The sequence below is a fragment of the Ictidomys tridecemlineatus genome, chromosome Y (assembly GCF_052094955.1).
Source record: "Ictidomys tridecemlineatus isolate mIctTri1 chromosome Y, mIctTri1.hap1, whole genome shotgun sequence".
NCBI lineage: Eukaryota > Metazoa > Chordata > Mammalia > Rodentia > Sciuridae > Ictidomys > Ictidomys tridecemlineatus.
The window spans coordinates 18,783,186-18,799,728 of NC_135494.1; the positions used below are offsets into that span (position 1 = coordinate 18,783,186).

The 16,543-nt window shown below is 49.0% G+C and overlaps 1 protein-coding gene across 1 annotated transcript in view; it reads right to left on the reverse strand.

The window, feature by feature from the left end:
- LOC144372085 (mitotic spindle assembly checkpoint protein MAD1-like) overlaps positions 1-16,543 on the reverse strand; it is a 236,015-nt gene that overhangs the window by 83,402 nt on the left and 136,070 nt on the right. The window lies entirely within an intron of this gene.

Below are 16,543 nucleotides of genomic sequence, written 5' to 3' on the forward strand. Positions count from 1 at the left end.
CCAGGGTAGTGCCTCCATGCCCTTGCACAGCTACTGGGCACGGCAAAAGCAATGTTGGCACTTAGGGCGAAGTGAGCAGGGCTGAGCAGGGCTTGCAGACCTTACTGCTAGGTAGGGCTGCTCCCTGACCCTGTGTGACCTCAGGTAGGTTGTCCTCTCTGTGCCTAAGCTCCTTTCCCTGTCAGATGAAGGAGCCCAACAATTCCCAGAGATTTACTGAGTGCTATGACATTTAAGGCGCTGTGCCCACTGGACAAGACAGGAATGAACCCTACCTCATGGGGGACAATGACCAGAAAAGAAGACAAGCCAGGTGAGCCAGAGCTGGGGAGGGTGAGGGCAGTACTAGAGGAGGAGGGAAATATAGGCAAAGGCCCTGAGGCATGTGGCACCAGGAGAGTGAGTAAGAGACATTCCCGCCCCCACCCACCACCGCTTCCTTCCCTCACAGCCTTGTCCAGCCAGGGAAGGAGAAGACATAGATTGTAGGACACCCCAAGCAGATGGTATAGGGGTGGGATGGCTCTAGGGTATAAAGCACCACCCCCCAGATCCAAGGACACCCACAGGCCAGGGGGCTGGAGATCAGGGACCCACACTGTGGTCTGTGCAATGGGCATATGATGGTTCCTGTGACTAAGCTCTTCAAGTTTAACTCACTACCTTGAGAAGTGGGCATGGGCCATCACTCACAGCAAAATAAAATGGGTCCTATATAAATAGGGTCTCCCTTGGAAAGCCACCTGATAAAGCTGCCAATCTATGCTGAGACCCAGTGGGAAGGTCTCATCTCAGTACAGCCATCTAGGAAACACAGAGGAGAAAAAAAGAATTGAGGTTCCTGACAACACACCTCTAAGAATGCTGGGGACCAAGAGAGAGGGGTGGCAGCTGTGGGATCCACTACTGCTCACACCAAATCTCCTCAGAGGGCCCAGCAGTCCACAGCCTTGCGGAGGACAGCCCAGGCCCTGCTGTGGAGAGGCAGGCCAGGCCAGGCCTTTTCTGAGTGAATAAAGCTGGGCTCATCGGATCTGGCAGAAGGCAGCCTGCAAACTCTGCCACCCTGGGTCACAGGTAGGCCTCTGGGGACAGCAGCCTAGCATCAGCATGGCCGCACAAGCAGGAAGCTCAAGGTGGCCTTGCTTCTACTGCTCCACTCCAGCCCTCCTGAAACTGCAGGAGCAGCCCGCGGCCACCTCTCACCACATGCCCACAATCCAACGCTATCTTAATAACCATCTTCCAATTGGAGAGGGATAAAAGGCATTTTGTTTTTATTTCACTTTATTTCATAAAATTGCTTTTCTCCCTGGAAATTTTTTTCCTGCCATGACCCAGTTCCAGCTGCCCTCCTGGTGGGACAATGCACTGATATGGTGACAAGGCTGGCTTTCTAGTACCTGCAAATGGCACTTTTCCATAGCTGAACAGACAATCTCTTTCCTCATGGATGCTCAGAATGGCAGCCAAGAAAGACCAAGCGGGAGCTCTCTAGGCCTCACAGCACAGAGGGACCTGCTGCAGAAACAGAAGGACTACATGACAAGCACAGCAAGCTGAACCAGGGACCGTGGCTGAGGACCTACAGCCTCCTCCAGGCAGTTCACCAACATCAGGCAGAGGCAGGAGAAGGTGTCTTCTAAGAAGCAAGCAGGTCTGGGTCTGAACTTTGCAGGCAGCCTTTACCTCTTATCCTGCCTGGCTATTCAGAGGCAGGTACTCTGGGATGTGCCTTGTTCTGCCACAAGGACTCCAAGATCCAAACCCACCAAGGAGCAAAGCTCAGCCCAGATCAAATGCCAGAGATGGCCAAACAGCATATCAAGACCTGGGGACAATACCAAGTCACACTCCTGGTGCAGGCACAGAACTCAGTCACAAAGGTGAGGAGGAGGGAGCAGGCGCAGCATAGCTGCATCTGGCAAATGGTATGCAATGAATCGATGGTTTAAAGAAAGCAGTATGTGAAAGAGAGACACACAGGAGGGAGGTGAGAAGAGGTGGAGGCCACGGCACCAGGGCAGGTGTGAGCAAGTGCCAGAGCCAGATGTGCACAGGTGAGAAGGGACAGCTATGGCACACTCCTATTGGGTCAATGACATGCCAAGCCAGCCAGTCGCACCAGGTGCCTCTAGCAGAAAGCCACATTTTGGACAGTCTATCTTGGCCAGAGTATAATCCCAGGATGGTCATTCACACGGTCGGTCTCTGTCCACCTCTTAGAAGGACAAGATATCTGCTACTTAATACTGGGCCACAGACCAACACAGGGATACTCATAGGACTACAGATCCCACCTTAGAATACTAAGTCAACCTGTGCATCTTAAGATTCCCATGGCCCTTGTATGTTCTGATCTGTGCCCTAAATGACCTGTGTCCCCAGCCAAGAGTGCAGCCCAGAGTGCAGACTCTAAAGTACAGATCACTGGGAACCTTGATCAGTAGCCCTGTGGTTGGCTTACCCTTCTGGACAGGTCACGACACTTTGCATGCTGCCAGGACCGCAGTGTCTCTCCAACATCAGCTCTCACGTTCCCACCACTCAGAAAATTTCCAACATAGGCTGCACCAGTAACTCACCTATCAAAGGATCCCAGGGGGAGTCTGTCCCAAGTCCCACCTTAAGCCTCCTTCCCACAAGCTTTATCATCAAGCACAATTAGAAAACAGATGGAGCATCAAGACAGGGAAGAGGGACCCACAGAGAGCCAAAGCCCCGGAAAAGGCCAGCAGACCCTGAGCTCAGTCAGGAGGAACAGCTCAGGCTTGACTGCAGAGGATCCCAGCCAGCGTGCCGCAACAGGGACCCAGCCCACCTCAAGTCAGATCCAGCTCAGCACACCTGCGCCAGAGTAGCAGGCCCAGGACCCCAGAGAGGACCCTGGCTCCCAAGAGGAGGAGGAGAGCAGGGACAGTACTATGAGGGTTATAACACTGGCAGCTACTGTGGCACCAAGCACCAGCTCAGTCAAGTCAGCCCAACCCCGGCCAAGAGGTAAACAAGGCGGCTCCCAAACTTAAACAGATGGCCATAGGGAACATATTCTCTCACCAGCTACATGTAAGGCAAACATCAACATACAGAATAAACCATGTGGAGGCTGTTTCAGACTGGGGGCAGGGGACACAGCATGATGAGGGAAAAAAGAGTAAGAATCCAGCATCCATTTCCACTGCACGGCCTTGGCCAAGTCGCTGAGCTACTCTTCAGTCTTGATCTGCTGAGGTAAGAAGGGGGCAGGGTGCTGGTCCCGTACACCTGAGTGACTGCCAGAGGGAACACAGGAACACAGCACTCTGGAACAGACCAGGAACCTGGAGGTCACCAGGAGGCCATTTTTGAAGTCCGAGCAGCTGCTAAGCATCTGCACACTCCTTCAGGACACTCCGTGCTCCCCGAGACCCAGAATGCCCACCATGAAGAAGGAGACTGACAAGAGCACAGGAGCGTCCCCACTCCCAGAGCTGTGAGGAAGAGAATCAAGATGGGGTTGATAGGATGTGATTCTGCAATCTGTATTCGTGTGCTGGTGTGAATAGTTCCCAGAGCCTTAAGCACAGTATTACCACACAATCCACAATCATGCCCCTAGGCTCACCCAAGGGAACCGAAAACACACACCCAAACCCAGCTTCATTCAAAACTGCTAGAGCTTAGAAGCAGCCAAGATGTCTAGTAGCAGATGAAAACATAATCTGTGGCTCACTCAGACAATGAGGTGATTTGGTGATTTGAAAAAATGAGCCATCAAACATGAAAAAACATGGAGGAGTCTTAAAAACATATTGCTACGTCAGATACCCGTCTAACAAGGCTATGCTGATGGATTCTAGGAATGACATTCTAGAAAGGGGACAACTATAGAGACAGCAGAAGCATGAACAGCTATTGGGGGCATCTAGGTTGGGGAGGGAAGGATGAACAGGCAGAGCCCTGAGGGAGTTCAAGGCAGAAGTAGTGCCCTGTACAGTCCCATAAGGGTGGACACTTGCAATCATGCACCTGGCTAGTCCCTCAAGGCACAGGACCAATAGTGACCCTCAGGGATACTGATGACACCACCACACTGGTATACCAATCACTATGGCAGGGGAGACAGGAGGGTGGGGTACCCGGGAACTCTACTTTCTGCTTGACTTTATCAACCTAAGAGGGCTCTGAAAAGTAAAGTTCATTAATTAAAAAAAAAAAGGTTACAATGTACACAGTCACATTCTGTATGCTTCCATTTTTACAATATTCTTTAAATGCCCAAATCGCCAGAGATGGAAACTAGATTTGAGATGGTGGGGTGAGGGGCCATGTGGATCCCAGGGGCAACATGGGAGGCCTCCAAGTGGTGGGGTAGACCTGCATGTCCCTGGCTGTGGAGACACACTAACCTACCCAGGCAGCACAATGACAGAGAGCGAGCCACAGGCACTTCCATAATGGTCACAGAATAAGGTACTGCCACAGGGAAAGTTCATGAGGGACATGTGGGACCTCTCTACTGTCACCACTTCCCATGGCTCTAAGACTGTTCTAAAAACAAAATCTCATAGGCCACAGGCTAGCCTCAGAGACTCAGCATGCTGTTCCCTTTCCTTCCCAGGCATCCCTTGGGTGAGAGGGGCTGCTCACCCCTCCTGCCATGTGGAAGACCTAACCCTCCTCACAGGAGAGTCCCCACCCCATAGGGCTGCTCATGGTCCCACCCCAAAAGAGCCCCAGAACTTAGAGCTCCGACTTGAACCGCACTGCCACGCTCAGCAGATACTAGAGAAGAGCTTGTGGAATGAAAAATTAATAAGCAAGTGAGAGAATGTGCTTGGGGTCTTCCTTTCCAGCTTTCCAATCTGCCTACACGACGTGCCTGGGCCCTGCTATATCCTGCATGCGGGCTGGCCTTTCCAGGAAGATTATCAGAAAATATTTTGAACTGAATAATAACAAAACCCATATCAAATCCATGGGGTACAGATTCATATTAAAAAAAAAAAAACTTAGAAAACAACAAGAGGAGGATTTCACAAACTCAAAAGGGAACATGCACACAGCACTCAGCACACCTACAGATGAATTCTGAAGCCCTCTGAAACCTCTGTGAAACAAGGTGCCCCACCATGCCTGCAAGTGGCAGAGTTCTGCAGAGTCAGAGCACCAGGACTGCAAAAATCAGCACACCCAGATCATTCACAGAGGACAGGATGGTATGGGTCAAGGACTAGCACTACAACAGGGTTTCTGGGGGAGTATTCATGCACCAGGCCTGACTGTAACCAGCAAAGAGAAAAGTCTACAAGACACTTTTAAAAGATATCACAAGGGCTGGGGTTGTGGCTCAGCAGTAGAGTGCTCACCTAGCACGTGTGAGGCCCTGGGTTCGATCCTCAGCACCACATAAAAATAAATAAAAGAAAATAAAGGTATGGTATACAACTAAAAAGTAAATTTAAAAAAAAAAGACATCACAAGCAGAAAATACTCAGGGAAAAGAAAAATCTAGTAATGTGTAAGACTTGTAGTCTAAAACCCATAAAACTTGCTGAAATTAAAAACTTTCTCAGTAAAGGGGGAATACATAACACTCATGGTTTAGTAGACAGAATGTTAAGATGTTATTTCTTCCTAAAATGATTTATAATTTATTACAATTCTGATCATAACCCACCAGGACATTTTGTGGGCCAAAATAGCCAAGGAACTACAAATTTGGAGGATTTCACTAGCAGCTATCAAAATTATCCTGAAGCAGAAGTCATGACAATGTGGCAGCAGCAGAGATGAACTAACCAGAGCAACAAGACAGACTCCACGAATAGGTCTACCCAGAGCGGCCACCCAGCTGAAGGCCAGGCAATGGGATGCTCCTTCCATCAGCAGAGCCAGGTCGACTGCAGAACTCACCAAGGACACCACAGAGCCAGACACCTATTTCACATCATACTCAAAACTCAATTCCAGACAGAAGCCCATCAGATAAAAGCACAGAAGATGAAGCCTCAGAGTGCTTGGAAGAAACAATGAACTCTCTTTAAGGTCCTCCTGACTTGGCAGGCAAAGATGCTTAAGAAGACCCTACTAGCACAAAGGTAAAAAGGAAAATGTTTGACTACTTTAAAATTAAAAATGTGTGTCTACTCATCAACAGACACAACTAAGTGAAAAAGCAAGCCATAGACTAAGGACATCCCCGCAGTATCTGCCTCCAACCAAAGGTTCATTCTAGAATAGAGAACTCCTGTAACTCAGAAAGGAAAATCAGAGGCAGAAGATCCCAAGTGCTGGTGCGCGTGCACGCGCACGCCCACACACACACACACACACACACACACACACACACACACCAAGAATATCCAGACAACCCCCCACTCTCAGCCTGCATGCAAGTGCACACACTGCTGCAGCACACAGGGGGCAAGGGTCCCATTGAAAGCAAGCATGTGCCCCACCTAGACGAACCCACCTTAGTGATGCCGGGGTCACCAAATGCCATATGCATGTAAAGTATTCACAGCACTACTTGTAACATCCTGAACTGAAAACAGCCCAGATACCATGTAGAATCAATGTGTGAACAAATCAGCAACATAATAAAGAACTCAGGTCCACATAACAACACGCAACGTTAAGTAACAAAAGCCAGATACAAAGGAGCACAGGCCAATGCCTCCACTTGCATGAATTAATAACTGGCTGGACTAAAATCAGGAAGGGTCTCCTCTGAGAGTAGATGCTGATGAGGAGAAAGGGGCCCAGGGCCTCTGAGGGCCACTGGCCATTTGGTCTATACTATATCCGCAGTGTGTATGCAGAGACTTCAACACAAAGACTGTTTGGAAGAAAAAGCACATTGCAGAGTTGAGGCAGAATGTAGACAAATGTATCAAGTTCCAGAAGATTCTACCCCACTGTTTGAAACAGCAAATCTAGAAAAAACCAAACATCCAAACAGAAGAGAATGGATGAGCATACATTGGCAGCATGGTGGGGTCCCTGGAAAAACATAGGCTAAGCTGGACCCCATTAGGGTGGTCTTCAAACTGTTAAACTCACAAATGAGGTAAGTTTAAGTGGATATACCCTACTTGTCACAGGAGCAGGGAAAATGGATGAATAGCATCAACATGGACAAAGGCCAAAAGTATAAGGTTAAGATACAAAGGAAACCAAAGAAGGGGCTGGGGATGTGGCTCAAGTGGTAGCGCGCTCGCCCGGCATACGCGCGGCCCGGGTTCGATCCTCAGCTCCACATACAAACAAAGATGTTGTGTCCGCCAAATACTAAAAAATAAATATTAAAATTCTCTCTCTCTCTCTCTCCCCCTCTCTCTCACTCTCTCTCACTCTTTAAAAAAAAAAGAAAAAAAGAAACCAAAGAAGTACAGTTCTTTTGATATAAAATACATGGGGAAAGCAGAACAATATTTAAGCAGGAATGTGGAGACACATACACACACACACACACACACACACACACACACACACACACACACACATGGTAAATCTGAAAATACCGTATCTTGGAGGGAATGGTGAAGCTCTTCAGCAGAGCTGTTTCCTGCTTCCTACACTGGGGACTGGCCAGACAAGAATCAGTTTTATATTGTCTCTGCACATATGAATGTTTTTCACAAGCACATGTCACAAAACAAAGGGCATGAGGGAGGGTGGGGAGAGGGTCTGTATCCATCCCCATGCCACTCCCACTGCCCAAGTCCAGGCTCAGCAACCACTGGTGTAGATCACATGAAGCCAACTATCGCAATATCTCCTGAGGATGGTGACAGCATCCATGCCAGGAAAAGTGCAGGCTAAGGTGGACCTCGAGGGGGGTGGGCTCCAAGTGTAAGCTCCCAATGTTGAGTAAATATAAAACAGATGATATAAATAGAATGCAATCCTCCTCCACATCCCCTTTACTCACTTATCTTACAGGAGCACAAACACATGTAAGAGGTGACTTCACTACATTATTTCAGAGGAGAGAGAAGATAATTCATTCAAAAACACTGCAGCAGTATGTGCCACCTAAACCCCACTGTGCAAAGGACAGTTGAGCAAGGTGCCAGCCAGGCTCTGCAGCCCACACAATCCACAGCACTTCTGCCTTTGCCTGCAACACAGGCCACAGGATAGGGTTCCCAACCCACATTCCTCTTAAGACAGCACTTCAAAGACATTCAGGGCTCCTACAGCCCAGAATGGTCTGTGGTGTCCAGCTCCCACAGGGCCAGGAAGCTTCCCCTTTCCACCCTAGCCACACCTTGACTTCTCCACACACAAGGAGAGACCAGTTGCATTCCTGCAAGTTGGAAAAGAATCATGGGATCTCACACAGCCACAGCTTGGGAGAATCCCAGAGATCTGAAAGGACATTTTCCGCATCTTATGGAAAAAGGAGGCCCAAAACCCACCCTGGCGTCTGCCAGGAAGGTGCACAACGCAGCAATGACCATAAGCATGTCTGCACCACCTGCCGCTGGCAGAACAATGTTCTGGACTCCACGAAGGAAAGCCCATCTTGAACTCCCTGGAGAGGACCCCTTGCACTTCCCGCCTGGGTGTTCTCAAGTTCGCCTGGCAGCCTTCACCCCACATTTAGCTGTTTCCCACTTGGCGGCTGCCTTGCTTGCTTGCTTGCTTACTTACTTACTCAGCGGCTGCCTCTGCTGACCAGTCTTATCTGTGCCTCAGCCCTCCTTAAAGATTTGACACCAGTCATGATGTGCACTGCAGAAGAAGCACCACCCTGCCCAGGTCTCTCCCTGGCCTCTGGGTCAAGGCTTCTCTGCTCAGGATAGAGCTGCAGGGCACAGCACTGCGGCCCATGTGACCCTTCCAGAGCAGCGGTCTTGACACCATAGGATAATCACTGATGCTTGAGAGCAGTTCTCTAGCTTACTGAGGATATTTTACAGAAATAAGTGTTCCAAGCCTCCCAGCAAGGAGGAAGGACAAAGAGAAGGGAAGGGTCAGGATGACCGCTCTCACCTCCAGAGAAGCTGACTCAGGCTAACGGGCTTGCACGACAGGGCAGCCAGTGTAGAGCAGACACTCCCCAGGATGCACAGCCCAGTTCCCGTGAAACTCCAGGTACCCCAGGCCCCACACACAGGGGTCATGGGGCACAGTGCACCATGACCAGAGTGATATGCTCTACAGCCACCCTATTAGCAAGAGGTGCCTGATACCAGGGGCCCAGGGGAAAACACTTGGCAGCATTCTCCAAGAGAAGTGTCCCTAGAACCACTCCACCTGAACAAGGGGGTGGGGCCCAGTAGAGAAAAGGAAGGAGAATTCATTTCATTAAACATATTTCTTGCTAAAAGTTAGCTTTTACTGCTTACATTCTATAAATAAGATTCTGCAACCATGTTGTAGAATATTAGGGCACACTGGAAATAGCTCATTTCAAATAAGAAAATGGTTTGTGTTCACCCAGTTCTAGAAGCCAATTTTCAATTGCTTAAAATAGTCATGATATTTTACCAAGGTAATTATACTCTTAGCTATCAGTAACAATTAACTCCTTAGACCAGAGCCGCTTAATAAAGGTCTCAAAATAAAATTGCGCATTCCAAGCACCGAATACTTAATTGTCAAGCACACCAACAGGCCCCTCAGAGGGGATGCAGACACTGAGAGCCATCAACTGGGCTCCTCAGTAGGCTACATCCAAGTCCTGTTGGTGGTTGGTGTGCTATGCTCTCCCCTCAGGAGGCGGGTTGTGCTATGCTCTCCCCTCAGGGAGGCGGGTTGGAGGTGCACAGGGCGAGGATGCCTCCCCAGCAAGGCAAGGGAAAGACCAGCTTCTTAAAGAAACCTGAGGTCCATGGCAACCACCTCAGGGAATCTTGGAGAGGGGGTACTCCCCAATCACAAGCAAGCCAGGCTGGGGTCTGATGTGCCCAGGTCAGAGTCCTTGGGAGTTGGACATCACCTATATGAGACACCACACGTCAAAGCACAACACACCCTCCCAGAGCAGCCTGATGAACAGCTTTATCATGCTGGCTGGCAAGACAAATCCTTGCATCCCCAGCCCAGGGGCTGCGTGGCGATTGGTATCGATTCATCGCAACATGCCTTGCAGGGACAGTCAGTATAAATAATCAGTCAGTGTCAAGCAATCAATATCTACCTTCCTGCTAACTCAGAGACGCCCATGAACTCAGCGTGAGTTGAGGAGGTCAACTTGGACCAAAAGCTTCTCATCTACTAAGTAGAGGAGAAAATGGAAATTTCCTGCAATGGGAGCCTGAGGTGTGAATGGCAAAGACAGAAACTCCCTAGGAAGCCAGACACGAGCTTCCAGAGTCATAAAAGACCCCACTGGGACAATAAAGAGCTCAGACTCCACAGGGGACAGAGATTGAGCCACCCTAGTACCATCAAAAGCAGGTCCTCTTTCTGACCAACTCCCAACCTGAGAGGGGATCTGAACAGCCACCAGAACCAAAGTAACTCTGATAACGTAAACTAGAGGCCACAAATCAGAGCAGAGGAAACACAGAGCCACAGGCCAGATCTGGCCTCCAAGAACAGCTGCAGTCACACAGCTGTTTGGAACACTCCATATATGCATCCAGACTGCTAGCTTTCTGAGAAAATAAGATCCCTCAGGACAACCACATGACCCTCTCCTCCCCAAATGGGTCATACACTCCAACCCACCCTACCTGGGCAGGCCCACTCCCCCAGCTGAGGCAGGCATCTGAGTTTTCAAAATATGACTTTTATATATCTCCCATCCCTGACCCCTGGTGCATTGACAATGACATTCACTCAAATGACATTCATTCAAAGATGCCCATATCCTGTTCTCTCACACCTATGCCCATGGTTACCTGGCAAGACACAGGGAATTTTCAGATACAACTATAGTTACAGACATTCAAGTAGGGAAGTTATTCTGGACATCCAGGCAGGCCAATATAATCCCAGGAGCTCTGAAAAACAGTGCTTTCTCCAGTGAAGACGGGGCTATGAAAAGAAGAGAACTGGAGAGGTCTGAAGGCTGGGAGGGTCTTCACCACCCTCTATGGGCTACAAGGACAGGTGGGAAACAGAAGGGCACATTCCGGTAGCCTCCAGAACCAGGATTTGGGACTGCAGAGACTAGATTATGCCAGTGACCCTAGTGAGTTCAGAAGCAGGATCCGCAGAGCCCAAGGTGAGTGCCCAGCAGGGGCTAAGTCGAAACCCCTGATCATGTCATGCAGGTCCTACCAGAGTCCAGGAACCAGCCATGCCTGCCCAGGCCACACAGCTCTCTGATAAATATGTGAGGTCTCCAGCTATGGGGTCTAGAGGTACCACAGCAATGATGGAAAGTCACACCCCAGTGCCAGAGGAACAGCTGCCTTCCTACAGCCTCCAGCCCCCAGGGCTTTCTGTCTTGAGAGGAACCAGGACCCTTAGTCCCACAACCCAGTAAGGATTTACTGAGCTCTGACAAGCCAAGGCAAAGGCAAGGTGAGGGGTGGAAGACCACTCTAGCATTCCCAGGAGCCTTCTCCCCCAGTGCCCAGTAGCCACTGATGATCTGGATTCTAGCAAGAGCTCAGAAAGTAAGCCTGTGACCAGTGTCACCCTGTTCACTCCCTTCCCCCCATCACCATGGCTCTATCTATAATAGCAAAACATGGAGGCAACAAAAGCTAATCCTACCATGAAATATTACTCAGCAGTGACAAAGGAACACATGATGAACACACAAAAACTCGGGCGGCTCAGGAGGTTATCACACTGTATGAGAAAAGCCAATTTTTAAAGAGGATGTTCTGATTCCATTTATGTAACATTCTTAAAATGACAGGGCTGCAAAAGTAGAAAGCAGATCAGAAGCTGCCAAAGTCAAGTGCTGAGGGAGAGTGAGAGTGACTAGAGAGGATGCAGGCAGGGGATGGGGGACAGGCACAGGACACACATGCTGCCAAGACTAAACTCATGTTCTGCTGCCATGCCCTGTGCAGTCCCCAAGTTTTCATCATAAGGCTTAAGAATCTGGGGATATTATAACTTTACCCAGTCTGCTTTCCACTTTCAGTACAGTATTCAGTGAAATTTCATGAGCTATCCAACACTTTATTATCGAGCAAGCCTTGTGGAGATCACTCTGCTAGACTGCAGGCCAGTGCAAGTGTCCTGAGCACACTGAGGCAGGCGGGGCTGAGTGGGGGCTATCAGTAGATGAAGTGTCTTAAATTCATTTTCTGACTCACTGTATTTTCAACTTACGATAGGTTTATTGGCACATGAGCCCCCTCCTAAGTCAAAAAGCATGTAGTCATGTAAAAGGTAACCATCAGGGGCATGAGGTGACAGATTCAAGAGACGTCTCTGAACCACCTTTGCAACTTCCTATGGACCTACATTTCAAATAAAAATTTAAAAGCCCTCAACTGGGGTTACCACTTGGAACATGGCTACACACTTTCAACCAAGTAAACACAGTGGAAGCCAGGCTTCGTGCTGCTGGGTTGGGCCTATAGAAAAAGGAGGAACCGGAATGGCCCATGTGGGGCTGGGCCTGAGCAAGTCAAGGACTCCGGTGTGAACTCAAGTGAATGTGACACAGATGGTCCCACAGATGCATTCACACGCACACATGCAATTTACACACATCTCCTGGCTCTTCTGGCTGACAGACATCCATTGGTAATACCCAAGTAGCAAGACCCCATTTCCAAACACCAGGCTGCATGAAAACAGCCAGGGACCCCTGGAAAAATGGCTGACTCTATGACTGGGACAGGAAATATACAGGATGAGCCCAGAGCATCTTGCAATGCCAGAAGTAGGACAATGCTCAAAACAAAAACAAAGGCCGAATGTTCTCTCTGATAAGTGGATGCTGATCCATAACAGAGAGGGGGGAGACATGGGGAAAAATGGAGGAACTTTGGGCAAAGGGGAAGGAAGATATTGAGGGTGCATGGGAACAGGAAAGATGATGGAATGAGATGCCCTAGATACATGTATGATTGCACATATGGTGTGACTCTACATTATGTACAACCCTAGAAATGTAAAGTTGTGCTGCAATTGTGTACAATGAATCAAAACACATTCTGCTATCATATATACCTAATTAAAATCAATTAATTAAGAAAAACTCACATATAAACCCACAATGACATCAAAGGGACCCAGGATTCAACTGAAAGACCCCAGTGCTACGGCCACAGAATAAAGTAGTAATGGATTAAAATCCCAAACCTAAAATAAATGTCCACAAGTCCATCTGATATAATAAATGAGGGAGAAGAGACAAACTCCTCATCATGGTTAGGATATAAGGTGTTCCCCAAAAGCTCCTGGTAATGCAGGAATGTTCAGAGGTGAAGTGACTGGACTATGGGAGTTGTAGCCGAATCAGCCCATCCTAGTTTGAATGGACTGACGGGGTGATAACTATAAGCTGGTGGCTGGAGAAGGAGTGTCATTGTGAGCATGCCCTGGAAGAGCTCATCTTACCTGCAGCCCTTCCCCTTCCTGCTCCACTTCCTGGCCCCTATGAGCTAAGAAAAGTTCCTCTACCACATCCTTTCCCCATGATGTGCTGCCTCACTTTGGGCCCAGAGCAATGGAGTTGGCTGTCTATGTACTGAACCTCTGATTCTGTAAGCCAAAATAAATTTTTCCTCCTCTAAGCTGTTCTTATGAGGTATTCTGGTCATAGCAATGCAAAAGCTGGCTGAAACACCAGCCAGGCTAAAGAATTCTAAATAACTTAGATAGAGAAATCTGCCTCCAAGGAGAGAGTGTCAACTCCCAACCCCTTAGGTGGAGGCAATGCACACTGACCTCTTTCTAAAAATGCAGGTAGAAACTGGGAAACAGGAACTTGACATAGGAGAAGCCTGTCAAACCAGACCTCATCAGGGGCTCGAGGCCACCATCATTAGTGGCAAGTCACACTGACAGCATGTCCCCTTGACATGATGTGTTGAGAATGGAATTTTACCTCTTTTTCCCAAACCCACAACCACTGGTAATCATGAGAAAAACAGCAGGTAAATCTCCAAAGAGGAACACACCTCCAAATTGCCAAGGTCACCAGAAACAACGTCTGTAAAACTGTCACAGCCAAGAGGACCCCAAAGAGATATGGGGAGTAAATGTCACATGGTATCTTAGATGGGATCCTAACAGAGAAAAAAGACATTACAAATGGATTAAGAGACTCTGAATAAAGTATTCATCTTAGTTAATAATAATGTATCAATACCAGTTAATTATATCAAACATGTCATACTAACACAAAGTGTTACTAGGGGATACTAGATACAGAAAATTCTCTGAATTCTTAATTTTTCTGTAAATCAAAAATCTTAATTTTTCTGTCAATCAAAATGTTCTTGTCATATATAACTAAAAGGAACAAATAAAAAAATTGGAAAGGAAACTGTTCTAAAAACTGAAGTTGCCTGGGTAAGCAGGTGCGCACACACACAGCCCAGGTAAGCAGGTGCACACACAGAGCTTGCAACACAGCCTGAGAGTGGGCAGCAAGTAAATGGTAGCAGCAGTCCTTGGCTGGGAAAGTTGTCAGAGGTGTGCTGGGCCATGCCAAGGGGCCCTTGAAAGCATGGTGGAAGGTCGTGGGTGGCTCAGAATTAACTAAAAAGACCTGGTAGAGAACAAGGTGAAATCCAACCAGGCCAAACTCCCACCAGTGTGATTTTCGCATATTAAACATACCCGACAGACATGTGCTATGCTCTGAATGTTTGTGCCTTCCACAAATTCCTATGCTAGCTCCAAGTGATGGCATTAGGAAGAGGTGCTTAGGTCATGGGGGTGCACCCTCAGGAATGGGATCAGTGCCCTTGTAGAAGAGGCTCCAGAGCACCCCTTCTGCCTAGAGAGGAACAGACAGAGGCTCTGTGAATTGCAGCAGTCCTCACCCAGGTCATTCGAGCGCCCTGCTCTTGGTTTTGCAGCCTCTGGAACTGTGAGCAATCATTACTGGAGATGTGTAAGCCCCCAGCCCATGCTATTTTGTTACAGCACCTGGAAAAACTGAAACACCTTCCCAAAGTCACCTCTGCTCCCAAGGGCTGTGCACCCCTCCCCATCTCATAGCCATGACTCCCAGAGTTTATTCCATTTCCTCACTGGCTACGTGTGCAAGGCTCTGTCTCCTGGATCTGAGTCCCATAGAGCCTCCCTCGGGAGGGGACAATGGGCTTTGTTGTCAGGGCCTCGAAATAGCTGCCCAAGTGAGAATGGGTAAGCTACGTACGCACCCACTCACTATGGTCACATTCCAAGGGCCCTGGGGCCATCCTGCAGAGAGGGGAAACTGAGACCCAGAGACACTGAGAGGTGGTTTTGAGATCCCAGGGAAAAGCCAGGCTCCCAGACCTGAGTTCCCACTCCCCATGCCACAGGAAGGTTGCCTGGTCAAGGTGCCAAACAAACAACCACACAGCCTGGCTCCCCCCATCCCACTCTGAGGGCCCAAAGCCCCTCAATAGCCAGCACTGCCTGGGCAGCCCATGCTATGCACCCCCTGTTGCAGGGACTGAGGGAGCCCACTCCCACGGCTGCTGGACTAGGTGTTCATCTTGGCTTGCTTCCACATATCTGTATGCTGACCCCAAAAGCAGCTTTTAGATGATGAACCTCCTTCCTCTTCCCTGGTCTACACATGCTCTCATGAACTGTAAATTCCTCGGGTCTGCACGTTAACTTTACACCAGGTAACTCCTCCCGCACCCTCGCAGCAGTGTTTTCAGGAAGCTAGCAGGAAGGGGCGGGTGCCAGTGAGCATTATCACTGCTGCCTCATTCCCACTGGACTAAATCCTGTGAGGCCCGTGGCCATGTAGTCACATCACAGGCACCTCATACTGACACCAGTGGACAAATTTGGAAAGAAGGGAGGGTGACTAAGGCCCAAAGCCTTGCCTGGGGAGGCTGCAGAATGGCTACCCAAGATCTGAGTGCCTTCTCTCAAGGAGCAAGGTCCTGGTTTTGAGCTACCTATGAAGACACTTTGGGAACTCACCTCCCTGGGATCCACCTGCAAGGCCAGGGCTCCCAAGTTAGCCTCTGGAGCTGAAGAGAGGGTCTGGCCTCCACTCAAGTCCTGGGAAGCCCTGCATGATGCCAAGACAAACATGAGGTCTTCTTTGCACAGATATCTAGGTGCTGCCAAGAAGCGAGCAGAGGCGGCCAGGGAACAGCAGCATGTAGCAGCTGAAATATGACTCGTTTTCTGAAAGCTTCATAAGCAGGGGGTTCCAGAGATAAAGAACCTGGCTTTATCTGGATCACTAGACATGATCAAGAGCTGGCAGACACTGTTCAGGCACGGCTTCTGGTACTTCCTGGGCACATCCCCTTTCCTGGGGCAGAGTGGGGGGTCAACACAGCTCCCTCTGCCCACTTGACAGCAGTGTGGACAGCTGGGGAGTCTCTGCCCAGCAATCTGATGCCCCACCCTTACACAGAGTGTGCTTGGGGACAGATTTGGCCTTTTTCTTCCTTGCCTTTTGAAATTTCAATGTCCATGGCAATGTTTTATTAAATAATACTCACCA